Source organism: Podarcis erhardii (assembly GCF_964252035.2).
Source record: "Podarcis erhardii genome assembly, chromosome: 12".
Classification (NCBI taxonomy): domain Eukaryota; kingdom Metazoa; phylum Chordata; class Lepidosauria; order Squamata; family Lacertidae; genus Podarcis; species Podarcis erhardii.
Window position 1 is genome coordinate 48052236 of NC_138513.1, and position 15636 is coordinate 48067871.

The 15636-nt window shown below is 43.3% G+C and overlaps 1 long non-coding RNA gene across 1 annotated transcript; it reads left to right on the forward strand.

The window, feature by feature from the left end:
- The first annotated feature begins 10915 nt into the window (after positions 1-10915).
- Positions 10916-15336, forward strand: LOC309326295. The gene is made up of 3 exons (XR_014150274.1): positions 10916-10995; positions 14087-14228; positions 15163-15336. It is a non-coding gene; the product is annotated as an uncharacterized lncRNA (long non-coding RNA).
- The last annotated feature ends 300 nt before the right edge of the window (positions 15337-15636 follow it).

The following is a 15636-nucleotide window of genomic DNA, read 5'->3' on the forward strand; positions in this document are numbered from 1 at the left end:
TGAGAGCAAGAGCATCAAATGATACTGAGGACATTCCTAGTTGTGTTTTCCAGTGTATTTCTTATCAATTAAAAATTCGGTCTGGTGTGAACAATTTTTTAATTTTCTTTTTTGTGGCACAGAGAAAAAAGTTTGAGAACCACTGCACTAGAGCAAAACTTTAAGTCATCACAGTGGACATTGTCTAAACCCGGGCTGTAAAATGGAGTACTCACTTGTGCTTTTTAGGTGTTGTGGCAATCTGAGATATGTCTTTTTAAGTTTTACAAGTTTTACAAGTTGTTGTAAAAAAATAAATGCCGCTTCATAGCAAAAGTTTTGCAGTTTGACTTCTCACAATACGAAACTCGTTTATTTTAAGGCCATTTTTAAAATGGGCCTCTCACAGGCTACATATGTTTACTCAAAATTAAATTCTACTAAGCTGAATAGGATTTACTACTTAGTAGGTGTGCTTAGGAATAGAGTGGCTCAGTCTTATCAAAGTCTACTTGGAAGAAAATCTCACTGTGTTCAATAGGGCTTACTCCTGTGCAGCTGCAGCCTTAACATTTGTTTCTTTTATTTATTCAGAATATTTATAAACCACTGAACATTTAAAAATATAGAACGATAAAGCAGCTCTCAAAAAAGAATCAGATACTGCCTACAAGTCAACTCATCCTTCTGTGAACGTTTGCAAAATAAAATTTAAAAATGTGTAGAGTGTAGATGCCAGCCTAACTTAGGTGTGCTACACAGGGCAGGTGCTGAACTGCTTTAACATTAAGGTTTGTAGTTGGGCAAACTAATTTTGCATGAGATGAGGCCTTGACTACTGACCACCCAACCAACCTCTCTTTGGTATTGAAGCACATGGGATGGGGTCATCCAGAGCTGAAGGAGGCACAGAAAAGCTCAGGATCCAGCAGGAGTTTATAGATCACCATAACAAGGGGGAGTTGCTTCATTAACTGCAAACCCCAACATTTTGGCTCCCTTCCAAACCAGTTTTGTAGCCGTTGTGTAGGGGTTTTGTAGTGAATCAGACTATGTTGGATTCCTGGGTGATACCTATGACCCTTAGTTTGAGGATCAGTTACTCAGTTTGGGCGGGGGGTGCTACAAAATGTGGGGTTCACACTACAAAACGCAACAAAACTTTGTCATCAGTTTGGAGTGAATTGGAGAATGTTGGATTTCTCTGTGTTAATTCAAACCCTCCCCCCCCCCCAAAAAAAAACCCAAAAAGTGTCTCTATTTTCTAGGGACATCCCTAATTTAGAGAAGCTGTCCTGGTTTCTGATTTGATTTCAGATTGTCCCACTTTTCCTTAGGATGTCCCTATTTTCATTGCAGAAATGTTGTAGGGTATGGAGTTATGTGACCTTCCTATACAGAAGGGCAATACTGTTTAGGGATTTTAATTTTTTTTAATGTTTTATTATGTTTTTTATATATGTTGGAAGCCACTCAGAGTGGCTGGAGCAAACCAGTAAGATGTGTGGGGTATAAACAGTAAAATTATCATTATGGAATGGGACATCTCTATTTTCATCGGAGAAATGTTGAAGGGTATGGCGACTGTGGTGCCTTTATGATATATGGTTTATTTACACATATATACAACCTGAACTTATGATGGAGGGATTCACAGCATTAACACCACAGGTGGCCGCAGCCTTGGATCCCAGCAGAAATCAGGAATGGCTTTGTCTGTCAGCTTCTTCTAGCTCTCTCTCTGGCGTACACACAGAGGCATTTGTTTTTCTAACCAACAGCCAGTTGAGAGAAGGGTCCCTACCCATTTGTCCTCTGGCACAGAGCCACTTCCTTTGTTACCCTAATGACCCATACTTAGAGGGCCGTTACCAAGAAGCTGGCCTGGCCACTTCAACAGTTGCATCCCCCATTGGATTTAAATTCTTGCTGGATCCAGGAATTGGAAGAGACTCAGGCCTGCAGCCCACTACAGCTAAATGTGGCATAGGCTACCTGCACGTAAGCCCATTTTCTCCCTTCATTTCATTTTTAGCACATGGAAGTTGCTGTGGCCTCAGGCAAGATCTCACTGGAAGCCACTTGTGTGTCTCCTCACTTTTCCAGTGGCGTCAGGGGTTGGTGGGGCTCCTCAGTCAGCCTCATGGGTAGGTCAGCCCTTACAAATTATCTCTGCTGCTCATTTAAATAAGTCGGGGCTGTCCTACCCATGAGGCAGACTGAGGAGCCCCACCAAGTTTCCCTTCAACTCTCTGATTCTACGAATCAGCGTATTTAAATGAGCAGCAGAGATAAGGTTCCTTTGAACAATATTTGTCAGCTCAGTTTAGGAAATTCACTCCTTCAAAGGCTATGCACATGCCTTTAAAGCACATTCGAAGCGCATCATATCCCTCAAAGAATTCTGGGCACTCACAGAGCTAATATTTCCAGCAACCCTTAACCAACTACAGTGCCCAGAATTCTTTGAGAGCAAGAACATGTTTTGAATGTGTTCAAAAGGTACAGAGTCTACAAAGCCTTCGCACACCATGTATAGGATGGGAATAGTAGTGATTCATAAGTGACAAACAATGTAAACATTATAAAGCACCCTGCTTATTAAAAGTGTTTTATCACTGGGTAAAGCCTCCATTAGCTGCCCCCGGGAGCCAAAGGGCCTGGGCCTGGGGTGAGAGCAGTGGACCAATAGTCTTCTTCCCCAGAGCACCATCTTTTCCAGCCATGGCCAGCACCAGATTCTCAACACCCCCGATTCTGCACTATTTGGCAAAACCTGTTTTCCCGCTGCAATGTCAGAATACTGGCGGTGTGTTTTATGGAAGCTCAGACATCTGCTTCATTTAAAAGAAGGAAAAAGCAAACCCAGCAGGTTTATGGCAAGAGGAACACACAAAATTTCTGATTGCAACAAACGGGCAAGGCTGTTGTGAGATAAGTTGTGACAGGAATCCTTTGAAGATTTGGAGTCAGAATCCCACAGATGGTAGGTTTGCCCCACTGGCTCCTCAGCCAAGCATAGAGACCAAATGTTCTGTTTTATTATACTACTCTTTTATAGGAGTTTTAAATGGAGCGTGGGCCTATTAGAAGTGTAGGGTTGAAGTTGGAAGGGCTGGGTGGTTTTGAAAGCCTAGAAAATTAGCAGCACATATCACATAAGCTGGTTCACTCTCTGTCGTATCCAAGACCACTTACAGTTAGATATTGATTTTGCTTCTTGATTTTATTTGGGGGGGGGGTTAAACCAGTGGGTGATCATATATTTACAATCAACACACTCTAATCTAATAAGCACTTGGAATAAGTCATTTTGCTGCCTGGAACACGACAGTATCACCAACGTCTCCTCTCCACTACTCTCACCTTGCTGCCCACTGGGACACTGCAGACACCCCACTGCAAGTCGCACCAAGCCCTCGCAAGTCTCACGAGACTTCACCAAGCCAGTAAGATCACCTGAGGAGGCCCAACTTTGTATGAGCCTGCAGTCTGAAACCCAATGACTGAGGAAGGCTTTTGCAATCATGGAATCAGAACTGTAGAATCGTAGAGTTGGAAGGGACCCAGGGGTCATCTAGTCCAACCCCCTGCAATGCAGGAATCTCAGCTAAAGCATCCATGCCAGATGGCCATCCAACCTCTGCTTAAAAACCTCCAAGGAAGGAGAGCCCGAGGGAGATGGTTCCACTGTCAAACAGCTCTTAGCATCAGAAAGTTTTTTTCCGTATATTTAGTCGGAATCTCCTTTCTTGTAACTTGAAGACATTGGTCTGAGTCCTACCCTCCAATGCAGGAGAAAACAAACTTGTTCCCTCTTCCATGTGAGAGCCATGTGAAAATGGTTATCAGTCTCCTCTTTTCCAGGCAATGTGTACCCATCTCCTACCCACCGAAACTCCCTTATCAGACAGGTATAGCAGGTCAGCCCTTGGCCAGCCTTCAGGCAGGTGTTTAAAATCTTCCACGTTAAGAGCAGGATTTGGTATTTGTCCAGGATTTGGTATTTCAGCTGGTCTTGGTGGCTACAGTCCTACTGAATAAGCCCTAGTGAGCACAGCAAAACCAAGTGCTTAGTAAATACGTGTCACATAACACTGCACTGCCTCTGTTGCAGTTGCTTTAATGGCGTTAGAATAGTACAATAATAGAATTGTATGAATGATGAAATTGTATTTCCATGATGGTAATTTTATTATTTATACCCCACAAATCTTACTGGGTTGCCCCAGCCTCTGTAGGCAGCTTCCAACATATATAAAAACATAATAAAACATTAAACTTTTTTTTTTATAAAAAAAATTCCCTATACAGGATTACCTTCAGATGGCTTGGGAGTCAGATAACTCCATACCCTCCAACATTTCTCCAGTGAAAATCGGTACATTCTAAGGAAAAGTGGGACATCCCGGGATCAAATCATAAACTGGGATGGCTTCTCTAAATTAGGGACATCCCAGACCCACTTGGAGGGTCTGCGTCTCTGCTGCGGCTCATTCCAGAGAAACCAAACCCTGGGCATCCTCTGGGATCTTGTGCTGCTTGGAGACTGGAGTGACGTGCAACAATACACAAGGGCCATTTAACATTCTGGCTATCTAGGAATGCAGCAATACAACGCTTTCTTGCAGATGTGCAGGACTGCAGAGTGGTCATTTATCCATGTTATAATTACAAACCTGTTCTGTGGGTTAATAGAGACAACTAAATAGCCTTTTCACATAAGCTACTCAGAAAGAACGCTGCAGCTCAGTAGTTTTCTAACCGTGTGCCTATTGTATTTTATTTTTAATCTGACCTTTCAGCTTTTTAAAATTTCCTAACTATGCTTTTAACACAGTATTTATTTACTAGATTTTTTTTTACATTTGTATATTTCCCTATGGATTTTCAAATGAAAAAGTTGTTTCATAATATTTAAGAGTAGCTATACTAGCTAATAAATGTATATGTTATCTCAGAGCTCAATTATTAAACCCCTTCACATTTTTCAGGATGCTCCATATTAAAAAAAAATTCCCTACACACAGAAAATTAGCTCTTGCTTGAGAAATGAATCCTAGCCTAGGGTCGGCCTAAACTAAATAGGATGCCAAGGTAAGAAGTGTCAGAAGTACTGCACCACTTGTTCCGGTTTTGCATACTTTTTATTGCATTTATATTTTTTTACAATTTACATGCATAGTTTATCCTGTCATTTAGTACCACAATACCTTAAACATGGCATTTGTTGAATGAACACGAACACAAAGTAACACGCTGGCCCAACACAGCCCCGTTGCCAGCTTTACAAGTGAAGTTGAACTGTATGCTAAATTTGTTTCTGCTGTTAACGTGGATAGTTAAGTGGATAGCCCATGACAGACTAGTACGACCAGCATCCCAAGTGGTCATCTGGATCATGACCACTAAAGCCAGCTCTGAAGCTGCCTCCTCCCAGACTTCGTAGGTGCTCATGAGCAGGGAGGTGTTTGGTTTTTTTATATATATATATTTTATTTAGGGTTTTCTTGTTTTACAGTGTAAGTGTAATGCCTCGTATTTTTTTTTCCCCCATGTAACATTTTTACAAATCCATTTCATTTGTTGAGGCATTAGGGGGAGAAGAAAAAAGAAAAAAAGGAAAAAAAAGAAAGGGGGGTGGAGGGAGGGGAGATGGATGGGGGTGGGGTCGGGTAGTGGTGTTTCTATTATGCTTAATGTATGTAGTTTGGTGTCAGCGTTGCTTGTGTTGTTCACTTGTGTTCCTTTGGTGGTGAGAGAGGTTGGGGTTGGCCTAGGATGTGATTGTTTGTTTGTGATTGGCTGTGGTGGTCTTTGTTTTCGTGTGTGAGTGCGGTGGGTGGGTGTTTTGGATCAGGTTAGCCATATTGATTTGTATGCTGTTGGTGGATTATTGTCATTGTCCTGTTGGGCTGTGTATGTGATGAAGGGGAGCCATACCGGGGTAAAGGTGTCTTGTCCCCGTGTCAGTTTCAGTTTATTAGTTAATTTTTCTAGTAGGGCTGTTTCCCATACTATAAGCAAGTATTAGACTTCACCCCAGAATTGGCCCTACTAAACATCTTCCAAGACAACAATGCCCATTTACACCACAAAGAACTCATAACCCACCTACTTTCAGCAGCCAGAAACACCATAACCAGACACTGGAGAGACCTGTCAGGAGTAAGCATGGTACCAAATAGTATGAGCAGGGAGGTGTTATAAACATAGGAGAGCATTCAGATAAGCAACCCCCCTCCACGTGGCCTGAAGTGCTACAGTCCCCATTATGGGAGGTTAGCAGGATCCGGGCAGGCTACAGACTACAGCTGAAACCGATAGTATAAATTAGGCTTTTGACTTTGAGAAAGATTGGGGAAATTATGCTGAGTCCCAGGCAGGGCGAGCTATAAAAAGGAGTTTCTGAGATCTACATATGCCAAATATAAAATCCTGTTTCAAGGAAAACACACGTATGGCCAAGGCTAGAGGTGTCTGAGAGTAATGGAAGCTTCTTAGCATATTCAAGATTCCCCGACAACATCTGGGAGAGCGAGATTGTGACCCAGTCCAAGTACTGCTTCTACCAAAAATAAGCTCAGCATTTATTTAGCATACTCTTTTATTTTTGGAGCTAATTCTTTTAGCCCTCCAAGCATTTAGCAGATACTTTGCATGAGACTAACATGGGAACTAAATCACCATATCTGAGTTGACTATGTGGATCCTTCCCCCCCCCCCCAAATTTTCTCTGGAGTTTATTTTCCTGCATTAGTCACCTGGATATCTTCTACACTGCACCTGTGGAAGAAAAGAAAGTGCCTTCTCTGTAGTAGCAATCCAGAGGAACTCTCTGAAACATGAGATTCATCTTGCCTCATCTCCTCTGATTTATTGCTGCTATGTTAAGACGGTTTTCACAAGCATTTCGCCAGCTTTCTGTTAATATCCAGGGTCTCCAAGTTCCTTGGGGCTGTGAGCACATTGGCAAACCAGGAAAAAGAATGTTCTGGGCACCATGCAGATGCTGCAACCACACAGACTCATTCTCCCCTCACTAACAATTGGGTTTGAAATCAGCCTTCTTGATCAGGCTACCTGACCAGTGGTGGGAAAGGCAGGGAGATGTGAGCCCATGGGGGCCAGGGTAGGTCTCTGCATTGGTGACCCATGTGCTAGAAGTTTAGCTCCTCAGGTGAATTGTTCTTACTATGCCGTAATTTAGTTTTAATCAAATTTTTTTTTGGAGGGGGGGCATTCCTTTTGTTATACTGTGTGCTGCCTTCCATGATGTGTTCAGAATGGAAGAATCAAAAGAGAAGGCATAAATCTTGTGCAGAAATGATACAGAAATAAATCTGTTTGTAGATTGTGGCACTCTTGGGTCTAGAGCACTCAAGTTGTTGGCGGAGGCTGGGGGAGGGTCAGAGCTGAACAACACACAGCCAAGCATGCAGGGAGCAGAAGAACAAGTGGGAATGGAGAGGAATGGATCCCCAAAGCAGTTCCACAAGAGATTTAATCCAGACACAAAGCCAGCTGCAGACCAGCATCTGAGAAGAGGAGTCCACCAGAAAGTGGAGCTGGAATGACAGAAGGAGCCTTCAGGGTAGCAAAGGAATATCCCACCTAATGCAACAGAGATTGACACATTCTCAATAGCACCATGGTCAATGCCCTTTTGAATACCACTGCACAGAGATATGTGAACTGGCCCTTTCTCTGTGCATCAAAGATGCTGAACACCCAAATCAAACTAGGAAACACATGGTGCTGGCCATGTCATACCCACAGTGCCAGGTTTAGGGCCGTGCAGGCAGTGCCTCTGTACAAGTAATAACAACAACAACAAACAACAGCAACAAATGTATATTTATATGGGCACACCTACTCAAAGTTGGGGAATGGGCACCAAATTTCATTCTCGCTCAGGGCGTCATATTACCAAAGTCCCCCGCTGACATTCACCCTACTTCTCACTGTATTCCTACAAGCAAGCCATAACAATACCAATGCAGCCATAACAATACCAATGCAGATAGATAATAAGCCTCTGAACAGATTTTGCTCTCTCTTTTTTGCTCATTTTTAAAAGCTTCATCAGTGCAATGCAATGATTAGTGCTATTTAGCAAAAGGAGCTGAGGGAGGGAGGTATTAATCTGACCCTGTTCTTTTAGTCCCATTTCATCATTATCGCCATCATTGTCTTCCATTTCCCCTTTTCTTCTTTTTCTGCGTACCTGATTGGGCTTGAAATGGCCACATCTGCTCTCCATCACACTATATACTTAAGAGAATCACCAGCTCCCAGGTATCCTGACACCCAACACCCTGCTGTAGTCACCAAACAACATAATGAAATGAACATCTTGATATGTGGCGTAATGACTAGGCTTTATTAAACATCATTGCATGAGGGAATACACAAGAAATATTCCAGTGGACAAAGGTCATCTAGTAAGCCTAGTAATAATGTAAAAATAGTTAAGACCCCTATTAAATCTCATGGAACAGTGCTAAGCAAATAACACCTGTACACTTTAGGGAAAGATGGAGGGTTTTCAAACTTTTATAAACAGATGCAAATGCCATTGAGTCAAAAAGAAGCATTCAGATAACACAATCTTCCACAAACACTCCAATTCAAAGAAAGACTTATACAAATCCTTAATTTTCCTAAAGTTTAAAGAAATTGATACATCTCCTTTGGAAAACCATGGATGCATATACATAAATTCATTGCTAAGCTCCAGCTAAGAACACGCATGAACTTGGGAAACTTGCCAGGTGAATCATCCATCATATTGGAAACAGATTTTGCATGATTTAAATGATACAATTTGAAACTGGGCTGTGTGTGTGGAACAATGGAACTAGCAGTTTTTAACAGGGCGTGTTGAAGAAAGGTGACAACACTAATCATGAGGCTACTGTAAAGTTGACTGCCCATTCCGGTGCCTTGGGGTCAAGGGGTCAGTAGATGGTTCCCCCCAGACACATATATTTCTTTTTTGAGGGATGCAGCACAATCCTTGCAGAGGTAGCAGTATCAAGGTTTCAGTGAATTGTTGCAGAGGGGGGAAGCAATATTGGGGCACACTTAGTAAGAGGGGGCGGGAGTCTAGAAGCAGCCCTTTCCATGCAAGGTGTAAAGAATTGATTTTCCCTTTTCCATCTTTCAGTATATCTGTACATACCATTTTATGAAGTTTTTAGTAGTAAATGTTACAAGTCCCTTTGGTTTTTGGGGTCTTTTTAATGACTTGTTTGACATCATGCAGGGAAAGTGGCTGTCTCCAGGTCTTTTCTGGCTGTCTCCAGGTCTGTCAATGTAAGACACTTGCTAGGAAAGCTGAACTCTGGGTATAGAAGGACCACTGATTTTCTTCCCATGTTCTTGTACTGAAATCACATATGGCCAAAGCAAACCCCGGCAGTGCAACTGTTTTTTCCTATTTACACGTGTTACTAAGAAACATCAGCGGAAGATATGTTATTACAAGTTTGGGAATGACCCCATTCTTGGCTGGGTCCCAAGGCAAACATTTTATTTCACTTTAAAAAAGTAAAATGTGATACAGTCAGTAGTTGTAATTATGATTGGCAAGCAGATGAGCCAAAGTGCTACTATTCAATCTAAAGAAGAAAAATCCATATACAGATTAATGGCAGTAATTGCTAAGTGCCAACATTAATTCCACCAGGAAAACTGAAGGCAAAGGAACACTGTTCTGTCTTCTAAGTAGATTGACACCAGAGGGGTAGAGAATAATGAGAGGAAGAGTTATTAAAACAGGAGTAGCTGTTGATTAAACAGAACAACCTGGTGTGATAACATATCAGTTCCCTTTGCAACTACTATGGAAAGAGTAAACCAGTCCAATCTGAGCAACATTTAGAAAGGAAAACATGCAGTTTTGGGATTTGAGGGTGAAATAAATGTGATAAATATGTCTGATGAACCATAGCTGCATATAGAAATTATTCCAGCCATGTTACCCAATTTCTTCCCAACACCAAGCATCTATGGTTTTCCATATTCAGATTACTATGTCAACATCCAGCTGTCCATGTACCTAATCCATTTGGCATTCAGGGCTTCCATGTGGAAACTATTAAACCAGACAGACTGTGGGATTTTGCCACACAGCTTAAATGGTAAGAAATGGGAAATTTCACAATTGAGAAGACTCAGAGCAAGCAACAGAGTAGTAGCTTGGTTTTGGAGAGACTTCATCCCTGTGGAAGGAGGTGGGAACTCTGGCTTGCACATGTGAGAGAAACTAAAATCCTCAAACCACTCCACAACCTTTGTTTTCAGTGGTGCTCATGCCAGGACACTGTGTGCTGAGGATCGAACTAAACATGCTGTTTTCTCTTTGGCAGTATCTTCACGGACACATGCAAACTACAATGTTCTAACAGCAAAACCTGTGTTGTGGCTCAGGCTTCTGAAGGGGACAGTGACTCCAAAATGACCACTCTCCATTCCCAGCGGTGGTTCCATTGGGATGCTAAGTATATTGGCATTGCCTTTGGCCAGCCTGGTGGGGGTGGATTTGCTCCTGGCGTGCCCACTCACTCTACTTTAAGGGCTGTCACAGTTTCAAGTGCAAACTGCTTTTTGCAGAGATTTATAACTTGGCCATAAAAGTTCCCTCCTGGCTAAAATTTGCACTTCTTTCATGTTTTATGACACACATGCATAAAAATAGAAGTTACATTTTTCGAGGCGTATATTTCATTGCAGGACATGAAGATTTATGCTCGCAACTCTCATGAATGCCTGGGAGTGTTAAATGTCTAAGTCTGCCTACAAACAGCAAGATAGGATTATAGACAATCAGCTGGTAATAGTTACTGTCCCTCAGACTCAAGTGATATGACATTGAGTAACAAAATAAAACAATGGAATTATTCCTGTCAGCAGTGGCCCCTGTGCAGTGGAGGCTGGTCCACCCACTTCAGTTGGCCATCGGCCAACTCCCATCCTGCCTGTCTTCTTAGGTACAACCAATCTGCAAAGAATGTAGGTAGTGTATTTCACCGCATACTGGTTGCCAGCGTGTAATAGTTGAACCCCCCCTTTATGGACCCTGAAATTGGTCCCAGAGCATTGCCTGAATAATAGTTGCAGGGGTAATTCTGAGACGAGCTGTGGGTTGGCACGGGGGGCTCCTGAGGCAGCGAGGGCCAGAGTCTCATTAGGCCCAAGCAGAGGTAGCTGGAGAGGTGAGATGAAGCCAGGCCTGGGCTGCCACTGCCGTCGCAGTTGCACGGAGTCGAGAAGCAAGGAGGCAGCTTAGCCGTGGCACTGTTGGCTCTTGCCACACACTCAAGGCAAGGCAAAGCCAGACCCAGGCTGCTGCTGGTGCTGCTGCTATTGCCAGTGCTGCCACTCACCTCAGGCTCCCTTAGGGACCCCCCAGCCAAGAAGGGGAAGCAGTGGGCGAGCAACCACCTCCATCACCTGTCTGTGACCCCTTCCTCTGCCTCCAGCCTGTAATTCACCGCATAATGGTTGCACCCCCCCGTTTGGAAAGGAAAAATCAACACAAGAAATGCAACCATTATGCGGTGAAATACGGTAATATGCATGTAACAGTAGTTCATATTAAACTTATCGTCTGGAAGGAAGAGATATTTTGCTTTTAAATTACCGTTTCCCCTATGAACTTTGCTGTGATGTCCAATTAATGAGTGCTTTGCACAACTTGAGAGCCACCAGGGTGAATACATGCAAACAGCCATGTCTTGTAACTCGGAAGTTGCTTTAGAAGCCATTTTCTGTTTTTTCAGTTCCCAGGTTGGTGGCTGTTACAGGGGTTTAAGGTAAAGGTAAAGGGGCCCCTGACCATTAGGTCCAGTCGTGACCGACTCTGGGGTTGTGGCGCTCATCTCGTTTTACTGGCCGAGGGAGCCGGCGTACAGCTTCCAGGTCATGTGGCCAGCATGACTAAGCCGCTTCTGGCAAACCAGAGCAGCGCACGGAAACGCCATTTACCTTCCCGCCGGAGCGGTACCTATTTATCTACTTGCACTCTGACGTGCTTTCAAACTGCTCACCCTGTCATAGGGATTCGAACCATCGACCTTCTGATCGGCAAGTCCTAGGCTCTGTGGTTTAACCCACAGCGCCACCCGCATCCAGTTACAGGGGTTTATTGAGCCTTTATTACCATTCATGGCTAGTAGAATGCATTCATTTTGGTTGTCAGCAGCTGGACAGGCCTGTTTTGCATAGCTCTCGAGGTGTTTTATTAGCTTCTGTCACAGACAATACAGAGTAATGTCCGATATCAGTCTTGAGCTGGTTTGCCAGGGACCCAGTGCCAAGTCGCTTAATACAACTGGGCTACCATTGCGAGAAGCAACTTTTTGCTTTTGGGCTACTGATCCACTAGTGATATATGCGAGAAGAGGTGCAGCGAGCAAACAGAAAACTGCCATTAATTCCCCCCCCCCAAAAAAAATGCACTTGCAGCACAATCAGCCCTAGTTCCTCCTAAGTGTCAGATCAAGAGATTAGGAGAGTGAAATTGACATGGCACCAGGAGGCCAAAAAGCCTCCCAAGGTGGGAAACAGATAAGCAGACTCCTGGAGGACAGGGAAAAATTGTTGGCATCCATTTGTCTCAAGAGACAGTAGAGTGTGCCTCTGGAAATGAAGTGAAACTGCAGCAATAGCAGAACTGAAGTGACCTCCCTGGGGCACAAGGCTGGGCAGTGTATATGGAGGTCTTGGGCTGCCGAGATGACAAACCTCACTACATGGTGACACAATGTGGTCTCAAGTGAGAACACCCCTCAGGGACTGCCCTTCACTCCAGTGGGAAAATGAAGCACAGCACTTCCCTGAGATGAGAGCAAAACTTCGGCATTTTTTAATTTTTAAAAGGAGGGTGTAAATTCAAACAAAACAAAGCCTCTCCTCCACACTGGTCCTCATTAGGAAGGATTAGGAAGTGGGGTGCAATTTGTCCCTGTGAACAGAATGGCGAGAGACACGTTTCAGGCATCCTTGCCATATACAAGCCCTCATTCCACACATGCACACCATCCAACGTAATGACAGGCGTGAACAGTTTATAAAAAACATCTTTCACATTTAAGCTATTATGGATTCAGTGTGGTCTGAAGACGGGGACTTAAGGGTGTTCCTCTAGTCCAACTTGTCAGTGGTTTCATTCATTCTCTTATAGTTGCAGCTTTGAAATTAACAATTTCAAGACTCCTTCCTAAGTGTTGTGTGAAATATTTTCAGTGAAGTCCCAAACCACTAGAGTCTGGCTTGGTTTTCATGTTAATTGCACATCACAACAAGCTCAGTGGACTATTGAAGTCATGTCCACCTTATGACTTTCAGTAGCATGTTCGCAAGTGCCTTCCCCGCTCTTCCAAGCTAGTCTGCAAACCTCTGAGAGGGGCCTAGTTCTTCCATCAAGGAAGCAGCTCCAACATCCCCACGCCCTGCTTGCCACATTTCAGACTAGACTCAACAGTTACCAGTCATGTGGTATCTTCCCCAATATCATGTGTACTGTACATCCATTTAGTAAATCAGTATTCTCTTTTTGCTTTCCCTTTCTTTAGCAATGCAAATCTCCTTTTTTGACAATGGTGACCATTTTACTTAGAAACTAAAAGAAAGCTGCACCAATCCATGAGGACAATATCCAAAAAGTACTGGAGAAAGCTAGTCTTATTTTTCAGAAAATGACTTGACTTGTTATGAGATTTGCAACTGTTTTTATAGGGGGTATTTTCTTTTTGCAACTCTTTTCAGGCAGGTTCTCCTTCTTAAAAAAAATCCAACGCATATGCTTAGATATGCAAAATAAACATATTACATATAAACAAACTGACCAGGACTATATTCTGTCTCTTTTTGCCAGTATCTAATGGGTGGAATCAGGCAAACGTTTTTAGTCTGGGGAGACTGAAGCTACCTTGGGACCTTTGGAGTTGCAGCCAGGTCTGCGCCATGCAGGGTCTGCTGTTTGGTTCTCAAATGGATTTCCTGAATAGATGGCCTATTTCTGTTGGGGGAAAGGCCCCAAGGAACATATATCAACCTAGGAAGGAGGTTCATTTTAATTATATTTATTTTTACACCACAGGGGAAAGTAATTTGCTTCTGTAAATTATTCTTAAAGATATTCAGCCTTACTATGAATCTTCCTTCCATCCACTGAAATCTGAAGTGATGTCTCCGGAAAGAGCAGGAGAAAATATCTGTGATGGCCGTGAAGAGAGCAGCATGTGTGTAACATAGAAAATAAGTATGTGTTTGGTTGTGGGAGTCACGAGGACAGAGGGGAGATTTGCAGGAAAGAGCTAATTTGTGTACTTTTTGCTTCTCTGAGAGTAAGTAATGCTCAGTCATTCCTAAAGAGAAAAAGGAAGGGGACTGTAGCAAAGTAAAACTAAATGGAGATAAATGAGCCATTCCTTGCAGACTCCCTCTGCTCAGCTGCAAAGCCCCCTGGCACGTTTAGAATTCCCAAGCAATTAAGTAAAAAATGGGCTACTTAGGCTTTTTGCTTATTTAGTTAAATTCTGCACCCCTGGACCCATCCACAACTGCTGGGCTCCATCCCAGACCTGACTCCCACCCCAGAGAACTCTACCGCCAAACTCTGCCTGCTTACTAGATTCATTAGTAATATTTAAAGAGCTGGTAACCTAAAGCACAGCTCAGGATGCAGGGCCCAAACAGATGCTTTTATGACTATACACCCTGGTAGGGTGTGGGGGTGATAGCAAGGGAGAAAAATCTGAGTTTTGAGAACCTTGCTCTTACCTGCTCCACTGGGGAACTGGAAGGGAAAGCACAAAAGGCAGCCAGAATGGGAAAGGATCAGGTCAGCACCAGGAGGAAGAAGGCACAACTCCTCCCCCTCTCCCTGAGCCAGAGGTGAATTGTAATCTTAAGGGCGGTGTCAGGTCTGGTTGACGTTTAAAGGACCCTTCAGAGGAGGCGGAGATCATAGGAGAGGTTGAGCTTCTTCTCTGAACCCCTCCAGACACACAGCTAAGGTAACTCTGAGCAGCTAAGGTTAGTTACTGTGAGCAAGAAAGAGATCATTCCCGCTTCAGAATTCTTTATGAATTTCAAAGAATGCAAGGTTAGAGATGTATGTGTTTCCTTTCACAAGGATGCATGTTTATAAAATACTCTTCCTGTATTTTATAGGCAAGTAATCACTGGTGTCTCCAGGAACTTCTATGGCTAATAGTGCTTATGTTCACCTGATGCTGGTTTGCCACCTACAGCTGTTCCTGATCAGGATCACCTGGTCTCAGTTGTCTATGCTCTACTGCAATATGCCCTATGTGGGGCTGCCCTTGAAGACAGTCCAGAGCTTGCAGCCAGATCAAAACATGGTTGGTAAGTGGGGCAGCCCAATGGGACTGTTGTGTATTGAGTCAAAGGATTTTATATCTGTATTATTATTGTCTGTATTTGCATTTTGGTTCCAGAGGGTACAGCTACTATTGGTTCATTTAAGCTGCTGTATTTGGATCCTCTGTCTTATTGGTTGCCTCCAAAAGGCAGGACTGTGATTGCCTGATATTGTTCCCTCCAAAATGTATCCTTTCTAGCTAGTTCCCTGTCCCTATAAATGTAGCTCTCCCCTCCTCAAGTTTCAGTCTTGTTGCTTTTAAT